Source organism: Agelaius phoeniceus, chromosome 26, assembly GCF_051311805.1.
Source record: "Agelaius phoeniceus isolate bAgePho1 chromosome 26, bAgePho1.hap1, whole genome shotgun sequence".
In the NCBI taxonomy this organism is placed as follows: domain Eukaryota; kingdom Metazoa; phylum Chordata; class Aves; order Passeriformes; family Icteridae; genus Agelaius; species Agelaius phoeniceus.
In genome coordinates, this window is record NC_135290.1 from 3,927,734 (window position 1) to 3,946,326 (window position 18,593).

Genomic DNA, 18,593 nt, shown 5'->3' on the forward strand with positions numbered 1-18,593 from the left:
CCCACACAGCATGGGAAAAAGTAAATAAATGTTAGATATTCAACTGTCAGACCTTGCTCCTCCCATCCCTTCCCCTCTCCCCACCAGGAAAAAACCCCAAAATGCCAGGCAAAGAAAAAAAAAACACAACAGCCTGCCACGTGGTGAGGAGAAAGATGGCAATGGCTCCTGTCTCGGGGGAAAAAAATTCCGAAGCTTCATGCAGCTTCTTGGGGAAACAGATGGGAACCTGGTGAATCCCTGGGTTTGGTCCTCCACAGCAGATGAAGCAGGAAGGGAAAAAAAACCTTCTTGCCTAAACTAACAGAAAAACAAGCAGACCAAGGGAAAAAATCAGACTGCCCAGCACTCCTGACACTTGGGGAGTGAGGCTTGAAAAAGCCTGCCAAAGGACTGAATGCTCCTCCCTCCCCTGGCACCCACCTTTGAGATGAAGCAACCACTTCTGGGGCATGGAGCAGATGATAAGGGAATAGACTAAGCATAGTAAAACCAGCCCAAAACACACACACAGCCAGAAGCTGGAATGCAGGAGATTTTAAAGAGTCTAAAGAGAAATATAAATTTTGGAGAGGAGGCAAGAGTGAAAAAACTCAGCATGGAAAACCCAAGGTCAGGTCCCAACAGAGGGAGAAGTGAGGGAAATCTGCCCTAGGCTAGTCAAGGATCAAGGATAAGGATCAAAGCTGAAAATAAATAAAAAAGGAAAAAGTGGGAAAGGAGAAAGCAGTGGAAAGGAATTAGAAGCATGGACCATGTTTTCAGAGTGTCTAGGCAGGACTATTCTGAAGAACTTTCCCTTTGAAGAACAGGAGGCACATGTTCAGCCATGGCCCCACAATGTCCTTGTTTGGAGTCTGGAATCATCATCTCAGCTCCTTGTCTGGTCTTTCACTGGAGTCTTTAGTAAGACGGGCATCTCTGGCTGCAATCGTGGCAGCTGGTGATGCAGGAGATGTAAAAGCTCCCTGGGTTGATGGGAACCCTTTCAGAGCTGAGGATGCTGCCAAAAGCAGCAGAGGTGGAGGATCCAGCCGGTGCACAGGCACTGACACACACTCAGCCCCCAGTTCCTTCTCTGCAGGAGCCTGGACAGGGCCACAGCACCCACATCTCTCAAGGACAATCCCAAACCCAGGCCATCTCTTTGGTGGTGCCTCCAGGCAGCCTTGGAGCCCTCAGCTGTTGCCCAGGGTCCTTGTTCCCGACTCATGGAGAAGAATTGATGTGGCAGAGTTCTGGGGGTCTGTGGGGATGGGGGAGTCCCCTGACCACAGAGGCCTTTGCCCCACATTCCAGGAACTGTGGGAAAATGATGCTGTCAATGAAATTGAGGGATGTGGAGAGAAACTGTTATCCGTGTCTGGGAGGTGAATGCCGGAATATGGGGGAGTTTTCCTCTTTCAAATCCAGAAGACGAAACAGTGGCAGCCTTCAACATGGTGTGAGGATACTTTTGGTTTTGGTTCCATTGTCGTGCTCACATGATCCTGTGTAACCATTCAGCTCTGCCTGTGAACTTAGAAGCTGAGCAAAAGACTAATGTGAGGGAGGTGTTTGGCGAGAGGAGGTTGTGGAATATCCCCAGGCACTGGTCTTTCCCATTCTCTGTCACCATTTGACATCAACTTTTTGTGATGATCATTATTTTGTGGAAGCCAGGGATGTGTTTGGGAGCTACAATAGAAAAGCCACAAAGTAAAGTGACTCCACCAGGGAATATCCACCCTCGGCTTCCTCCAGCTTTTGCTCAGAGCTGAAAGGAAGAGTATCCACACATGGAAGGAGAAAGTAGAGGGCCAGGTTTGGATGCAAAAGAACTTTATTGAGTCAAAGGAAGAGAAGGAGGTAGCTCAAAGAGGACACCAGGAGTAGACACAGGGGGACAGTGGGGGTGTCCATTTGCCTGGCCTGCAGAGGGATGGAGGGAGGCAAACAGGCCCCATTAGGCTGGCATTGGGTGGTGCAGACAGGAAAGGCAGGGAAGGGAAGAGAGTGGAAGGAAACAGCAGTAAATGAAGGGCACAAATCCATTGTTCCAAAGATCCATCTTCAGTGCAGCTCCATGTTCTGAAGTTGTGGAGGTTCTTGCCTGAGGATGTCTGCAGCAGCTTTAGCAGGGGCGACAACAACTGTTGCCATAGCAGTTGGTGATGCAGGAGATGTCAAAGCCCCCAGAGCTGATGGGCACTCCGCCAGAGCTGAGGATGTTGCCAACAGCAGCAGAGGTGGAGGATCCCACGGCGGTGTTCTGGGGGAAGGAGCTGAGGATGGGCCCAGGCAGGGTCACCAGCACAGGGGAGGGTTCAATGACAACGTGGGAGCTCTGGCACTGCCTGACACAGCACTCATTGCAGCTGCTGGCCAGCGGGCAGGGCCCACAGGGCTGGCAGCAAGGGTCACAGGGCCTGCAGCAGGACATGGCTCGGGCTCACAGGTGCACCTGGCACAGAGGGCAGGGAGAAGCACAAAGTGAGGACACGTGAGAAGCAGCACTGCACCCAAACACCCTGCAGCCAAGGCTCCTCCTGGCCCACATTGCAGTGCCCAGCTCAAAGCCCAGGAGCCACCTCAGCCAAGTCCCAGCCTCTCTCTGTCTGCACAAGACCTTCTCTGCCCTGCCCTCTCCCAGCCCAAGCAGCTCCCAGCCCTGGGCTCTTGTAGCCCCTCTCAGCTGAGACCTCCAGCCAGGAAAGAGCTGCTCTTGAAGCAGCAGCAGCAGCAGGAGGAGAAGAGGCTTCCCACTCACCTGATTCCTGAAGAGGAGAAGGAGGTGAGAGAAGTGGCTGAGAGAGCAGAGACTTGGGCTGCCTTTTATAGCAGTCCTGCCCTGCCTCAGGCCCACAGGCACCTTAGTGGAAGCCATAATTTTGTGACCAGCTCATGTCAAATGTGCACCATCCCAGTTAATGGTAGGGGCTGTGGCCTGATTTCCTGCATTTCAGCCTCTATTTCCTGGCTTTTGCCCTGTGCGTGCCTATCTAAAGAATCCTTCTAGTGCCAGCAATGAGAGATCCAAGAACTTCCAGGATATAAACACGTCAGAGGAGGCAGAATATTTGCATCATGGTCTGGTGGCATTCCATGCAGGCTCATGACCTGAACCTGTGTCATTCCTGTGGGTTTCTTTCTGGCAAAGCTCTCAGGGCATCACTCTCATTCTTCCTCTATCCCTGCCCATCTCTCCCGCATCCCTTTGTGACATCCCATGAGTTTTCACGTGCAGACTGTTTTCCTGGCCCATTTTGGGAATGGATAGGGGACAGAAGGTGTTCTTTGTGGTCTTGTTCCCTCTCTATTGCATCTCCCTTTGGTCAGCACTCCATGGCTGCTTCTGCAGCTCGTTCCTGCTCTTGCCCTGGGCTGGACTCTGAGCTGTGCTTGGTGGCCCTTGGCTGGATGGATGGTGCCCAGCAAGCTGCTCTGTCAATCCCCTTTCTCAGGCAGAAAGACAAGAGAAAACCAAACTGATAACAACTTGAATCTTGAGAGAAGGCAGTTTGCTAAAACAAAAGGGAAAGGTTATGCATGCACAAGTACACTGAGAAAGAAAATCAGGGAATGGCCTCCTTCCCTTGAGAACTGAGCACTGGCAATTTCCCAGGAAGCAGGGCTTCCTCCTGTGTCATGGTTGCTCATGATGGCTCACTTTGTACCTAAGGCTGCAGGAATGGGCTCTGTGAGAAGAGTCCAGTGGCTCCAGCCAGCTGTGACTGAGTCAGCTCCAGCTGTGTCCAAAGGGGACTCAGCACTGCCCAGCACTGAGCACATTTGTCCCACTGCTGATGCCTCTGAGAAAGCAGATTTCATTGGCAATGGTTTGGGCTGGAAAGCAACTTTAAGACCATTTCTTTCCCATTCTCCTTTCCTCAACAGTTGGGCACTCACTAAACCAGTTGTGTTTAAACCACCCACTTGCTCCAAGTTGTGTCCAGACTGGTGTTGCACCCATGCAGGGCTAAGGAATCTAAAGCCTTCCTGGACATGTTGTTTCTATGCCTCACCGATCTCACAGAGAGAGGATATCTTTGCCAGTTTCAAGGCAAAGGTAACAAAGAAAATTGCACTGCAGGAGTTGCAACACTGTGCTTCCTCCACCCTTTTTCCAGTAAGCAAACTGGCGGAGTTGTCCGATAAAGAAGGAGGAATCAGAGGCCGAGCTTTGAATGCAAAAGGAACTTTATTGAGTCAAAAGAAGTGGAGCAGAAGGCTCAGAGAGGGCCCCCAAGGGCGGCCATGAATATGCAGCGGGGATGTCTGATGTCATGGGCTGCCAAGGGAAGGAAGCCAGCAGGTCCCACTAGGCTGGCATTGAGTAGTGGTGACAGGAAAGGAAGGGAAGAGAAAAAAGAGAAGAGGAGAAGAAGGAAGAAATTCTCTGATGGTCTAAACCCAATGTGTTAAGTTCTGCCATCATTCCATCACCATGATCCGAGCTCTTGGAGGTTCTGGCCTGAGGACGTTGGGGGCACCATCTTTAGCAGGGACGACAGCATCTGCTGCCACCATAGCAGTTGGTGATGCAGGAGATGTCAAAGCCGCCAGAGCTGATGGGCACTCCCTCAGAGCTGAGGATGCTGCCAACAGCAGCAGAGGTGGAGGATCCCACGGCGGTGTTCTGGGGGAAGGAGCTGAGGATGGGCCCAGGCAGGGTCACCAGCACAGCAGGCGGCTGGATGACAACGTGGGAGCTCTGGCACTGCCTGACACAGCACTCATTGCAGCTGCTGGCCAGCGGGCAGGGCCCACAGGACTGGCAGCAAGGCTCACAGGGCCGGCACTGCTGGCACTTCTCAGAGCAGGACATGTCTGGAGCCTGGCGCTGCACCTGGCACAGAGGGCAGGGAGGAAGCAGAGCACACGCACACCTCAGACACAGCCCGCAAGGCACCCCCAGCAGCACAAGGCCCCTGCTGCCTGCACAGCTCCAGCCTGGCCAGCCCCAACCTGGGCATCCTTTGCCTCAGCCCAGCACGCTCCTTCCCAGCTCAGCCAGGCCCAGCTCTGCTCCTGCCTAACCTGGAGCAAAATCAGCACCTCAGCCCAGCCCCAGCCTCTGCACAGAACACACGCTCTCCCCTCTGCCCACACCAGCACCATTGCAGAACAGCCCCAGAAGGACAAGGAGCAGCAACAAGGGCCACAAAGGTCAATGCTGCCATGCACAGGGTGCAGGAGAAAGGGGCTTCCAACTCACCTGGTTCCCAAGGAGCAGGAGGTGACAGGAGAGGTGGAGAGAGCCCCCAGTTGGGCTGCCTTTTATCCTGGCCCCACAGTGCCTCAGGGCCCACAGTTTGTGCTGTGTAGGTGACGATATTCCTGCATGATCCCAAATGAATGGAAAGATCTCTGGGAATGGAATGGCATGAGTTGGATTTTTCCTCTACCATGACTTTGCATTTCCTGGCTTACCTCATTCCCAATCCCTCAGGGACACTTCTTCTGAGTGCTGGTATGCAAGATTCCATGATTCCTGGGGCCAAGGATGTGTCCGTGTGGGTAAGAGACATGAACTAGGTGCAGAAAGGATCACAAGGAGGCAGGTGATGGCTGCCTGAGGCATTCGTTGGGATATTTCATGTTCCTGCTGACTGGAAGTGCCTCATCTTCTCCCAGCCCTCCAGGCTTTGGCTCATCAGCCAACCGCTGTCCTTCATGCCTTGCCTTTGAGGTAAAACCTCTTTGCCTTCCTCCTCGTCCTTCACAGTGCATGAGACTCCTGTAGCAGTGCTGCCTGAGCTTCTGCCCTGCTTGGTGTTGCCAGAATCTGCTCTGGCTGGGAGCTCCCCAGCATCTCCTCAGTCCCATCCCTTCCTCAGGCCTCTGCCCCACGTGCTCCCCCACAATCATGTGTGTGGCAGTGTGGCTGTGGCCCCAGTGTGTGCCAGTGTCTGCACATGCCTGTGCTTGTGCCCTGCTGGGAACAGCCCCTGAGAGCCTCTGGCCTGCACGGGGATGGTTGGGCACAGGGCAGGGCCCTTGTGTGCAGGCCCCTGGCCGTGTGCCTGTGCCCGTGTGCTGGGCTCTGTGCTCTGGGCTCATCTCTGAGCACACCTGGCCAGGCTGGCAGTGTGTCAGTGCCCTGGCTGTGTGTGCAAGCTGGGCCTGAGCTGAGCTCTCAGCCCAGCCATTGCACGGCCTGTAGGGCCTTCCCTGCCCAGCAGTGCCAGCCACTGACACACACTCAGCCCCCAGTTCCTTCTCTGCAGGAGCCTGGACAGGGCCACAGCACCCACATCTCTCAAGGGCAATCCCAATTCAAGGCCATGCCTTTGTTGCCGCCTCCAGGCAGCCTTGGGGCCCTCAGCTGTTGCCCAGGTTCCTTGTTCCCGACTCATGGAGAAGGGGTGATATGACAGGGTTCGAGTGGCACTGTGGGGATGGGGGAGTCCCCTGACCATAGAGGCCTTTGCCCCATATTCCAGGAGCTGTGGGAAAATGATGCTGTCAATAAAATTGAGGGATGTGGAGAGAAACTGTTATCCATGTCTGGGAGGTGAATGCCGGAATATGGGCGAGTTTGTGCTCTCTCAAATCCAGAAGAGGAAACAGTGGCAGCCTTCAACATGGTGCGAGGATACTTTTGCTTTTGGTTCCATTGTCGTGCTCACTTGATCCTGTGAAACCTTATTCAGCTCTGCCTGTGAACTTAGAAGCTGAGCACAAGACTAATGTGAGGGAGGTGTTTTAAGAGAGGAGGTTGTGGAATATCCCCAGGCACTGCTGGTTCCCATTCTCTGTCACCATTTGACATCATCTTCTCCTGATAATCACTATTTTGGGGAAGCCAGGGATTTGTTTGGGAGCTACAATAGAAAAGCCACAAAGCAAAGGCCACCACGGAGCATCCACCCTTGGGTTCCTCCAGCTTTAGCCGTGAGCTGAATGGAAGAGTTCCCAAACACGGAAGAAGAAAGTAGAGGGCCAGGTTTGGATGCAAAAGAACTTTATTGAGTTAAAGGAAGAGAAGGAGGCAGCTCAAAGAGGACACCAGGAATAGATACAGGGGGACAGTGGGGGTGTCCATTTGCCTGGCCTGCAGAGGAATGGAGGGAGGCAAACAGGCCCCATTAGGCTGGCATTGGTGGTGCAGACAGGAAAGGCAGGGAAGGGAAGAGAGTGGAAGGAAACAGGAGTAAATGAAGGGCACAAATCCATTGTTCCAAAGATCCATCTTCAGTGCAGCTCCATGTTCTGAGGTTGTGGAGGTTCTTGCCTGAGGATGTCTGCAGCAGCTTTAGCAGGGGCGACAACAACTGCTGCCATAGCAGTTGGTGATGCAGGAGATGTCAAAGCCCCCAGAGCTGATGGGCACTCCGCCACAGCTGAGGATGTTGCCAACAGCAGCAGAGGTGGAGGATCCCACGGCGGTGTTCTGGGGGAAAGAGCTGAGGATGGGCCCAGGCAGGGTCACCAGCACAGGGGAGGGTTCAATGACAACGTGGGAGCTCTGGCACTGCCTGACACAGCACTCATTGCAGCTGCTGGCCAGCGGGCAGGGCCCACAGGGCTGGCAGCAAGGGTCACAGGGCTTGCAGCAGGACATGGCTGGGGCTCACAGGTGCACCTAGAATGAAAGACAAGGAGAGGGACAAAGTGAGGACACGTGAGAAGCGGCACTGCACCCAAACACGCTGAAAGCATGATAACTCCTGGCACCCACTGCAGTGCCCAGCGCAAAGCCCAGGAGCCACCTCAGCCAAGTCCCAGCCTCTCTCTGTCTGCACAAGACCTTCTCTGCCCTGCCCTCTCCCAGCACAAGCAGCTCCCAGCCCTGGGCTCTTGTAGCCCCTCTCAGCTGAGACCTCCAGCCAGGCAAGAGCTGCTCTTGAAGCAGCAGCAGGAGGAGGAGAAGAGGCTTCCCACTCACCTGATTCCTGAAGAGGAGAAGGAGGTGAGAGAAGTGGCTGAGAGAGCAGAGACTTGGGCTGCCTTTTATAGCAGACCTGCCCTGCCTCAGGCTCACAGGCACCTTAGTGGAAGCCATAATTTTGTGACCAGCTCATGTCAAATGTGCACCATCCCAGGTAATGGTAGGGTCTGTGGCCTGATTTCCTGCACTGCAGCCTCTATTTCCTGGCTTCTGCCCTGTGCGTTCCTATCTAAAGAATCCTTCTAGTGCCAGCAATGAGAGATCCAAGAACTTCCAGGATATAAACACGTCAGAGGAGGCAGAATATTTGCATCATGGTCTGGTGGCATTCCATGCAGGCTCATGACCTGAACTTGTGTCATTCCTGTGGGTTTCTTTGTGGCAAAGCTCTCAGGGCATCACTCTCATTCTTCCTCTATCCCTGCCCATCTCTCCCGCATCCCTTTGTGACATCCCATGAGTTTTCACATGCAGCCTGTTTTCCTGGCCCATTTTGGGAATGGATAGAGGACAGAAGGTGTTCTTTGTGGTCTTGTTCCCTCTCTATTGCATCTCCCTTTGGTCAGCACTCCATGGCTGCCTCTGCAGCTCGTTCCTGCTCTTGCCCTGGGCTGGACTCCGAGCTGTGCTTGGTGGCCCTTGGCTGGATGGATAGTGCCCAGCAAGCTGCTCTGTCAATCCCCTTTCTCAGGCAGAAAGACAAGAGAAAACCAAATTGATAACTACTTGAAGTTTGAGAGAAGGCAGTTTTCCAAAGCTAAAATGAAAGATTATGCAAGCACAAGTACACTGGGAAAGAAAATCAGGGAATGGCCTCCTTCCCTTGAGAACTGAGCGCTGGCAATTTCCCAGGAAGCAGGGCTTCCTCCTGTGTCATGGTTGCTCATGATGGCTCACTATGTACCTAAGGCTGCAGGAATGGGCTCTGTGAGAAGAGTCCAGTGGCTCCAGTCAGCTGTGACTGAGTCAGCTCCAGCTGTGTCCAAAGGGGACTCAGCGCTGCCCAGCACTGAGCACATTTGTCCCACTGCTGATGCCTCTGAGAAAGCAGATTTCATTGGCAATGGCTTGGGCTGGAAAGCAACTTCAAAACCATTTCTTTCCCATACTCCTTTCCTCAACAGTTGGGCACTCACTAAACCAGTTGTGTTTAAACCACCCACTTGCTCCAAGCTGTGTCCAGACTGATGTTGCACACTTGCAGGGCTGAGGAATCTAAAGCCTTCCTGGACATGTTGTTTCTATGCCTCACCGATCTCACAGAGAGAGGATATCTTTGCCACTTTCAAGGCAAAGGTAACAAAGAAAATCGCACTGCAGGAGTTGCAACACTGTGCTTCCTCCACCCTTTTTCCAGTAAGCAAACTGGCGGAGTTGTCCGATAAAGAAGGAGGAATCAGAGGCCGAGGTTTGAATGCAAAAGGAACTTTATTGAGTGAAAAGAAGTGGAGCAGAAGGCTCAGAGAGGGCGCCCAAGGGCGGCCATGAATATGCAGCGGGGATGTCTGATGTCATGGGCTGCCAAGGGAAGGAAGCCAGCAGGTCCCACTAGGCTGGCATTGAGTAGTGGTGACAGGAAAGGAAGGGAAGAGAAAAAAGAGAAGAGGAGAAGAAGGAAGCAATTCTCTGATGGTCTGAACCCAATGTGTTAAGTTCTGCCATCATTCCATCACCATGATCCGAGTTCTTGGAGGTTCTTGCCTGAGGGCGTTGGCGGCACCATCTTTAGCAGGGACGACAGCATCTGCTGCCACCATAGCAGTTGGTGATGCAGGAGATGTCAAAGCCGCCAGAGCTGATGGGCACTCCCTCAGAGCTGAGGATGCTGCCAACAGCAGCAGAGGTGGAGGATCCCACGGCGGTGTTCTGGGGGAAGGAGCTGAGGATGGGCCCAGGCAGGGTCACCAGCACAGCAGGCGGCTGAATGACAACGTGGGAGCTCTGGCACTGCCTGACACAGCACTCATTGCAGCTGCTGGCCAGCGGGCAGGGCCCACAGGACTGGCAGCAAGGCTCACAGGGCCGGCACTGCTGGCACTTCTCAGAGCAGGACATGTCTGGAGCCTGGCGCTGCACCTGGCACAGAGGGCAGGGAGGAAGCAGAGCACACGCACACCTCAGACACAGCCCGCAAGGCACCCCCAGCAGCACAAGGCCCCTGCTGCCTGCACAGCTCCAGCCTGGCCAGCCCCAACCTGGGCATCCTTTGCCTCAGCCCAGCACGCTCCTTCCCAGCTCAGCCAGGCCCAGCTCTGCTCCTGCCTAACCTGGAGGAAAATCAGCACCTCAGCCCAGCCCCAGCCTCTGCACAGAACACACGCTCTCCCCTCTGCCCACACCAGCACCATTGCAGAACAGCCCCAGAAGGACAAGGAGCAGCAACAAGGGCCACAAAGGTCAATGCTGCCATGCACAGGGTGCAGGAGAAAGGGGCTTCCAACTCACCTGGTTCCCAAGGAGCAGGAGGTGACAGGAGAGGTGGAGAGAGCCCCCAGTTGGGCTGCCTTTTATCCTGGCCCCACAGTGCCTCAGGGCCCACAGTTTGTGCTGTGTAGGTGACGATATTCCTGCATGATCCCAAATGAATGGAAAGATCTCTGGGAATGGAATGGCATGAGTTGGATTTTCCCTCTACCATGACTTTGCATTTCCTGGCTTACCTCATTCCCAATCCCTCAGGGACACTTCTTCTGAGTGCTGGTATGCAAGATTCCATGATTCCTGGGGCCAAGGATGTGTCCGTGTGGGTAAGAGACATGAACTAGGTGCAGAAAGGATCACAGGGAGGCAGGTGATGGGTGCCTGAGGCATTCTTTTGGACATTTCATGTTCCTGCTGACTGGAAGTGCCTCATCTTCTCCCAGCCCTCCAGGCTTTGGCTCATCAGCCAACCGCTGTCCTTCATGCCTTGCCTTTGAGGTAAAACCTCTTTGCCTTCCTCCTCGTCCTTCACAGTGCATGAGACTCCTGTAGCAGTGCTGCCTGAGCTTCTGTCCTGCTTGGTGTTGCCAGAATCTGCTCTGGCTGGGAGCTCCCCAGCATCTCCTCAGTCCCATCCCTTCCTCAGGCCTCTGCCCCATGTGCTCCCCCACAATCATGTGTGTGGCAGTGTGGCTGTGGCCCCAGTGTGTGCCAGTGTCTGCACATGCCTGTGCTTGTGCCCTGCTGGGAACAGCCCCTGAGAGCCTCTGGCCTGCACGGGGATGGTTGGGCACAGGGCAGGGCCCTTGTGTGCAGCCCCCTGGCCGTGTGCCTGTGCCCGTGTGCTGGGCTCTGTGCTCTGGGCTCATCTCTGAGCACACCTGGCCAGGCTGGCAGTGTGTCAGTGCCCTGGCTGTGTGTGCAAGCTGGGCCTGAGCTGAGCTCTCAGCCCAGCCATTGCACGGCCTCTAGGGCCTTCCCTGCCCAGCAGTGCCAGCCACTGACACACACTCAGCCCCCAGTTCCTTCTCTGCAGGAGCCTGGACAGGGCCACAGCACCCACATCTCTCAAAGACAATCCTAAACCCAGGCCATTCCTTTGGTGGTGCCTCCAGGCAGCCTTGGGGCCCTCAGCTGTTGCCCAGGTTCCTTTCTCCTGACTCATGGAGAAGGGGTGATATGACAGGGTTCGAGTGGCACTGTGGGGATGGGGGAGTCCCCTGACCATAGAGGCCTTTGCCCCATATTCCAGGAGCTGTGGGAAAATGATGCTGTCAATGAAATTGAGGGATGTGGAGAGAAACTGTTATCCATGTCTGGGAGGTGAATGCCGGAATATGGGCGAGTTTGTGCTCTCTCAAATCCAGAAGAGGAAACAGTGGCAGCCTTCAACATGGTGCGAGGATACTTTTGCTTTTGGTTCCATTGTCGTGCTCACTTGATCCTGTGAAACCTTATTCAGCTCTGCCTGTGAACTTAGAAGCTGAGCACAAGACTAATGTGAGGGAGGTGTTTTAAGAGAGGAGGTTGTGAAATATCCCCAGGCACTGCTGGTTCCCATTCTCTGTCACCATTTGACATCATCTTCTCCTGATGATCACTATTTTGGGGAAGCCAGGGATTTGTTTGGGAGCTACAATAGAAAAGCCACAAAGCAAAGGCCACCACGGAGCATCCACCCTTGGGTTCCTCCAGCTTTAGCCGTGAGCTGAATGGAAGAGTTCCCAAACACGGAAGGAGAAAGTAGAGGGCCAGGTTTGGATGCAAAAGAACTTTATTGAGTCAAAGGAAGAGAAGGAGGCAGCTCAAAGAGGACACCAGGAGTAGATACAGGGGGACAGTGGGGGTGTCCATCTGCCTGGCCTGCAGAGGGATGGAGGGCGGCAAACAGGCCCCACTAGGCTGGCATTGGGTGGTGCAGATAGGAAAGGCAGGGAAGGGAAGAGAGTGCAAGAAAACAGCATTAATGAAGGGCACAAATCCATTGTTCCAAAGATCCATCTTCAGTGCAGCTCCATGTTCTGAGGTTGTGGAGGTTCTTGCCTGAGGATGTCTGCAGCAGCTTTAGCAGGGGCGACAACAACTGCTGCCATAGCAGTTGGTGATGCAGGAGATGTCAAAGCCCCCAGAGCTGATGGGCACTCCGCCAGAGCTGAGGATGTTGCCAACAGCAGCAGAGGTGGAGGATCCCACGGCGGTGTTCTGGGGGAAGGAGCTGAGGATGGGCCCAGGCAGGGTCACCAGCACAGGGGAGGGTTCAATGACAACGTGGGAGCTCTGGCACTGCCTGACACAGCACTCATTGCAGCTGCTGGCCAGCGGGCAGGGCCCACAGGGCTGGCAGCAAGGGTCACAGGGCTTGCAGCAGGACATGGCTTGGGATCACAGGTGCACCTGGCACAGAGGGCAGGGAGAAGCACAAAGTGAGGACATGTGAGAAGCAGCACTGCACCCAAACACCCTGCAGCCAAGGCACCTCCTGGCCCACATTGCAGTGCCCAGCTCAAAGCCCAGGAGCCACCTCAGCCATGTCCCAGCCTCTCTCTGTCTGCACAAGACCTTCTCTGCCCTGCCCTCTCCCAGCACAAGCAGCTCCCAGCCCTGGGCTCTTGTAGCCCCTCTCAGCTGAGACCTCCAGCCAGGCAAGAGCTGCTCTTGAAGCAGCAGCAGGAGGAGGAGAAGAGGCTTCCCACTCACCTGATTCCTGAAGAGGAGAAGGAGGTGAGAGAAGTGGACGAGAGAGCAGAGACTTGGGCTGCCTTTTATAGCAGTCCTGCCCTGCCTCAGGCTCACAGGCACCTTAGTGGAAGCCATAATTTTGTGACCAGCTCATGTCAAATGTGCACCATCCCAGTTAATGGTAGGGGCTGTGGCCTGATTTCCTGCACTGCAGCCTCTATTTCCTGGCTTCTGCCCTGTGCGTTCCTATCTAAAGAATCCTTCTAGTGCCAGCAATGAGAGATCCAAGAACTTCCAGGATATAAACACGTTAGAATAGGGAGAATGCTTGCATCATGGTCTGGTGGCATTCCATGCAGGCTCATTACCTGAACTTGTGTCATTCCTGTGGGTTTCTTTGTGGCAAAGCTCTCAGGGCATCACTCTCATTCTTTCTCTATCCCGGCCCATCTCTCCCGCATCCCTTTGAGACATCCCATGAGTTTTCACATGCAGCCTGTTTTCCTGGCCCATTTTGGGAATGGATAGGGGACAGAAGGTGTTCTTTGTGGTCTTGTTTCCTCTCTATTGCATCTCCCTTTGGTCAGCACTCCATGGCTGCCTCTGCAGCTCGTTCCTGCTCTTGCCCTGGGCTGGACTCTGAGCTGTGCTTGGTGGCTCTTGGCTGGATGGATAGTGCCCAGCAAGCTGCTCTGTCAATCCCCTTTCTCAGGCAGAAAGACAAGAGAAAACCAAACTGATAACTACTTGAAGTTTGAGAGAAGGCAGTTTTCCAAAGCTAAAATGAAAGTTTATGCAAGCACAAGTACACTGGGAAAGAAAATCAGGGAATGGCCTCCTTCCCTTGAGAACTGAGCGCTGGCAATTTCCCAGGAAGCAGGGCTTCCTCCTGTGTCATGGTTGCTCATGATGGCTCACTTTGTACCTAAGGCTGCAGGAATGGGCTCTGTGAGAAGAGTCCAGTGGCTCCAGCCAGCTGTGACTGAGTCAGCTCCAGCTGTGTCCAAAGGGGACTCAGCGCTGCCCAGCACTGAGCACATTTGTCCCACTGCTGATGCCTCTGAGAAAGCAGATTTCATTGGCAATGGCTTGGGCTGGAAAGCAACTTCAAAACCATTTCTTTCCCATTCTCCTTTCCTCAACAGGTGGGCACTCACTAAGCCAGTTGTGTTTAAACCACCCACTTGCTCCAAGCTGTGTCCAGACTGATGTTGCACACTTGCAGGGCTGAGGAATCTAAAGCCTTCCTGGACATGTTGTTTCTATGCCTCACCGATCTCACAGAGAGAGGATATCTTTGCCATTTTCAAGGCAAAGGTAATAAAGAAAATCGCACTGCAGGAGTTGCAACACTGTGCTTCCTCCACCCTTTTTCCAGTAAGCAAACTGGCGGAGTTGTCCGATAAAGAAGGAGGAATCAGAGGCTGTGGTTTGAATGCAAAAGGAACTTTATTGAGTGAAAAGAAGTGGAGCAGAAGGCTCAGAGAGGGCGCCCAAGGGCGGCCATGAATATGCAGCGGGGATGTCTGATGTCATGGGCTGCCAAGGGAAGGAAGCCAGCAGGTCCCACTAGGCTGGCATTGAGTAGTGGTGACAGGAAAGGAAGGGAAGAGAAAAAAGAGAAGAGGAGAAGAAGGAAGCAATTCTCTGATGGTCTGAACCCAATGTGTTAAGTTCTGCCATCATTCCATCACCATGATCCGAGTTCTTGGAGGTTCTGGCCTGAGGAGGTTGGCGGCACCATCTTTAGCAGGGACGACAGCATCTGCTGCCACCATAGCAGTTGGTGATGCAGGAGATGTCAAAGCCGCCAGAGCTGATGGGCACTCCCTCAGAGCTGAGGATGCTGCCAACAGCAGCAGAGGTGGAGGATCCCACGGCGGTGTTCTGGGGGAAGGAGCTGAGGATGGGCCCAGGCAGGGTCACCAGCACAGCAGGCGGCTGAATGACAACGTGGGAGCTCTGGCACTGCCTGACACAGCACTCATTGCAGCTGCTGGCCAGCGGGCAGGGCCCACAGGACTGGCAGCAAGGCTCACAGGGCCGGCACTGCTGGCACTTCTCAGAGCAGGACATGTCTGGAGCCTGGCGCTGCACCTGGCACAGAGGGCAGGGAGGAAGCAGAGCACACGCACACCTCAGACACAGCCCGCAAGGCACCCCCAGCAGCACAAGGCCCCTGCTGCCTGCACAGCTCCAGCCTGGCCAGCCCCAACCTGGGCATCCTTTGCCTCAGCCCAGCACGCTCCTTCCCAGCTCAGCCAGGCCCAGCTCTGCTCCTGCCTAACCTGGAGCAAAATCAGCACCTCAGCCCAGCCCCAGCCTCTGCACAGAACACACGCTCTCCCCTCTGCCCACACCAGCACCATTGCAGAACAGCCCCAGAAGGACAAGGAGCAGCAACAAGGGCCACAAAGGTCAATGCTGCCATGCACAGGGTGCAGGAGAAAGGGGCTTCCAACTCACCTGGTTCCCAAGGAGCAGGAGGTGACAGGAGAGGTGGAGAGAGCCCCCAGTTGGGCTGCCTTTTATCCTGGCCCCACAGTGCCTCAGGGCCCACAGTTTGTGCTGTGTAGGTGACGATAGTCCTGCATGATCCCAAATGAATGGAAAGATCTCTGGGAATGGAATGGCATGAGTTGGATTTTCCCTCTACCATGACTTTGCATTTCCTGGCTTACCTCATTCCCAATCCCTCAGGGACACTTCTTCTGAGTGCTGGTATGCAAGATTCCATGATTCCTGGGGCCAAGGATGTGTCCGTGTGGGTAAGAGACATGAACTAGGTGCAGAAAGGATCGCAAGGAGGCAGGTGATGGGTGCCTGAGGCATTCTTTTGGACATTTCATGTTCCTGCTGAGTGGAAGTGCCTCATCTTCTCCCAGCCCTCCAGGCTTTGGCTCATCAGCCAACCGCTGTCCTTCATGCCTTGCCTTTGAGGTAAAACCTCTTTGCCTTCCTCCTCGTCCTCCACAGTGCATGAGACTCCTGTAGAAGTGCTGCCTGAGCTTCTGCCCTGCTTGGTGTTGCCAGAATCTGCTCTGGCTGGGAGCTCCCCAGCATCTCCTCAGTCCCATCCCTTCCTCAGGCCTCTGCCCCACGTGCTCCCCCACAATCATGTGTGTGGCAGTGTGGCTGTGGCCCCAGTGTGTGCCAGTGTCTGCACATGCCTGTGCTTGTGCTCTGCTGGGAACAGCCCCTGAGAGCCTCTGGCCTGCACGGGGATGGTTGGGCACAGGGCAGGGCCCTTGTGTGCAGCCCCCTGGCCGTGTGCCTGTGCCCGTGTGCTGGGCTCTGTGCTCTGGGCTCATCTCTGAGCACACCTGGCCAGGCTGGCAGTGTGTCAGTGCCCTGGCTGTGTGTGCAAGCTGGGCCTGAGCTGAGCTCTCAGCCCAGCCATTGCACGGCCTCTAGGGCCTTCCCTGCCCAGCAGTGCCAGCCACTGACACACACTCAGCCCCCAGTTCCTTCTCTGCAGGAGCCTGGACAGGGCCACAGCACCCACATCTCTCAAAGACAATCCTAAACCCAGGCCATTCCTTTGGTGGTGCCTCCAGGCAGCCTTGGGGCCCTCAGCTGTTGCCCAGGTTCCTTGTTCCCGACTCATGGAGAAGGGTTGATATGACAGGGTTCGAGTGGCTCTGTGGGGATGGGGGAGTCCCCTGACCACAGAGGCCTTTGCCCCATATTCCAGGAGCTGTGGGAAAATGATGCTGTCAATGAAATTGAGGGATGTGGAGAGAAACTGTTATCCGTGTCTGGGAGGTGAATGCCGGAATATGGGCGAATTTGTGCTCTCTCAAATGCAAAAGAGGAAACAGTGGCAGCCTTCAACATGGTGTGAGGATACTTTTGCTTTTGGTTCCATTGTCGTGCTCACTTGATCCTGTGAAACCTTATTCAGCTAAGCCTGTGAACTTAGAAGCTGAGCACAAGACTAATGTGAGGGAGGTGTTTGAAGAGAGGAGGTTGTGGAATATCCCCAGGCACTGCTGGTTCCCATTCTCTGTCACCATTTGACATCATCTTCTCCTGATGATCACTATTTTGGGGAAGCCAGGGATTTGTTTGGGAGCTACAATAGAAAAGCCACAAAGCAAAGGCCACCACGGAGCATCCACCCTCGTCTTCCTCCAGCTTTAGCCGTGAGCTGAATGGAAGAGTTCCCAAACACGGAAGGAGAAAGTAGAGGGCCAGGTTTGGATGCAAAAGAACTTTATTGAGTCAAAGGAAGAGAAGGAGGTAGCACAAAGAGGACACCAGGAGTAGATACAGGGGGACAGTGGGGGTGTCCATCTGCCTGGCCTGCAGAGGGATGGAGGGAGGCAAACAGGCCCCACTAGGCTGGCATTGGGTGGTGCAGATAGGAAAGGCAGGGAAGGGAAGAGAGTGCAAGAAAACAGCATTAATGAAGGGCACAAATCCATTGTTCCAAAGATCCATCTTCAGTGCAGCTCCATGTTCTGAGGTTGTGGAGGTTCTTGCCTGAGGATGTCTGCAGCAGCTTTAGCAGGGGCGACAACAACTGCTGCCATAGCAGTTGGTGATGCAGGAGATGTCAAAGCCCCCAGAGCTGATGGGCACTCCGCCAGAGCTGAGGATGTTGCCAACAGCAGCAGAGGTGGAGGATCCCACGGCGGTGTTCTGGGGGAAGGAGCTGAGGATGGGCCCAGGCAGGGTCACCAGCACAGGGGAGGGTTCAATGACAACGTGGGAGCTCTGGCACTGCCTGACACAGCACTCATTGCAGCTGCTGGCCAGCGGGCAGGGCCCACAGGGCTGGCAGCAAGGGTCACAGGGCTTGCAGCAGGACATGGCTTGGGATCACAGGTGCACCTGGCACAGAGGGCAGGGAGAAGCACAAAGTGAGGACATGTGAGAAGCAGCACTGCACCCAAACACCCTGCAGCCAAGGCACCTCCTGGCCCACATTGCAGTGCCCAGCTCAAAGCCCAGGAGCCACCTCAGCCATGTCCCAGCCTCTCTCTGTCTGCACAAGACCTTCTCTGCCCTGCCCTCTCCCAGCACAAGCAGCTCCCAGCCCTGGGCTCTTGTAGCCCCTCTCAGCTGAGACCTCCAGCCAGGCAAGAGCTGCTCTTGAAGCAGCAGCAGGAGGAGGAGAAGAGGCTTCCCACTCACCTGATTCCTGAAGAGGAGAAGGAGGTGAGAGAAGTGGACGAGAGAGCAGAGACTTGGGCTGCCTTTTATAGCAGTCCTGCCCTGCCTCAGGCTCACAGGCACCTTAGTGGAAGCCATAATTTTGTGACCAGCTCATGTCAAATGTGCACCATCCCAGTTAATGGTAGGGGCTGTGGCCTGATTTCCTGCACTGCAGCCTCTATTTCCTGGCTTCTGCCCTGTGCGTTCCTATCTAAAGAATCCTTCTAGTGCCAGCAATGAGAGATCCAAGAACTTCCAGGATATAAACACGTTAGAATAGGGAGAATGCTTGCATCATGGTCTGGTGGCATTCCATGCAGGCTCATGACCTGAACTTGTGTCATTCCTGTGGGTTTCTTTGTGGCAAAGCTCTCAGGGCATCACTCTCATTCTTCCTCTATCCCTGCCCATCTCTCCCGCATCCCTTTGTGACATCCCATGAGTTTTCACATGCAGCCTG

General features: G+C 54.6%; 4 pseudogenes; all 4 read right to left on the bottom strand.

The window, feature by feature from the left end:
• Positions 1 to 2,113: 2,113 nt before the first annotated feature.
• Positions 2,114 to 2,885, bottom strand: LOC129130803 (feather keratin Cos1-2-like; annotated as a pseudogene).
• Positions 2,886 to 7,237: 4,352 nt separating this feature from the next.
• Positions 7,238 to 8,006, bottom strand: LOC129131080 (feather keratin Cos1-2-like; annotated as a pseudogene).
• A 4,352-nt stretch (positions 8,007 to 12,358) lies between these two features.
• LOC129131079 (feather keratin Cos1-2-like) lies at positions 12,359 to 13,127 on the bottom strand (annotated as a pseudogene).
• A 4,352-nt stretch (positions 13,128 to 17,479) lies between these two features.
• Positions 17,480 to 18,248, bottom strand: LOC129130802 (feather keratin Cos1-2-like; annotated as a pseudogene).
• Positions 18,249 to 18,593: the final 345 nt, after the last annotated feature.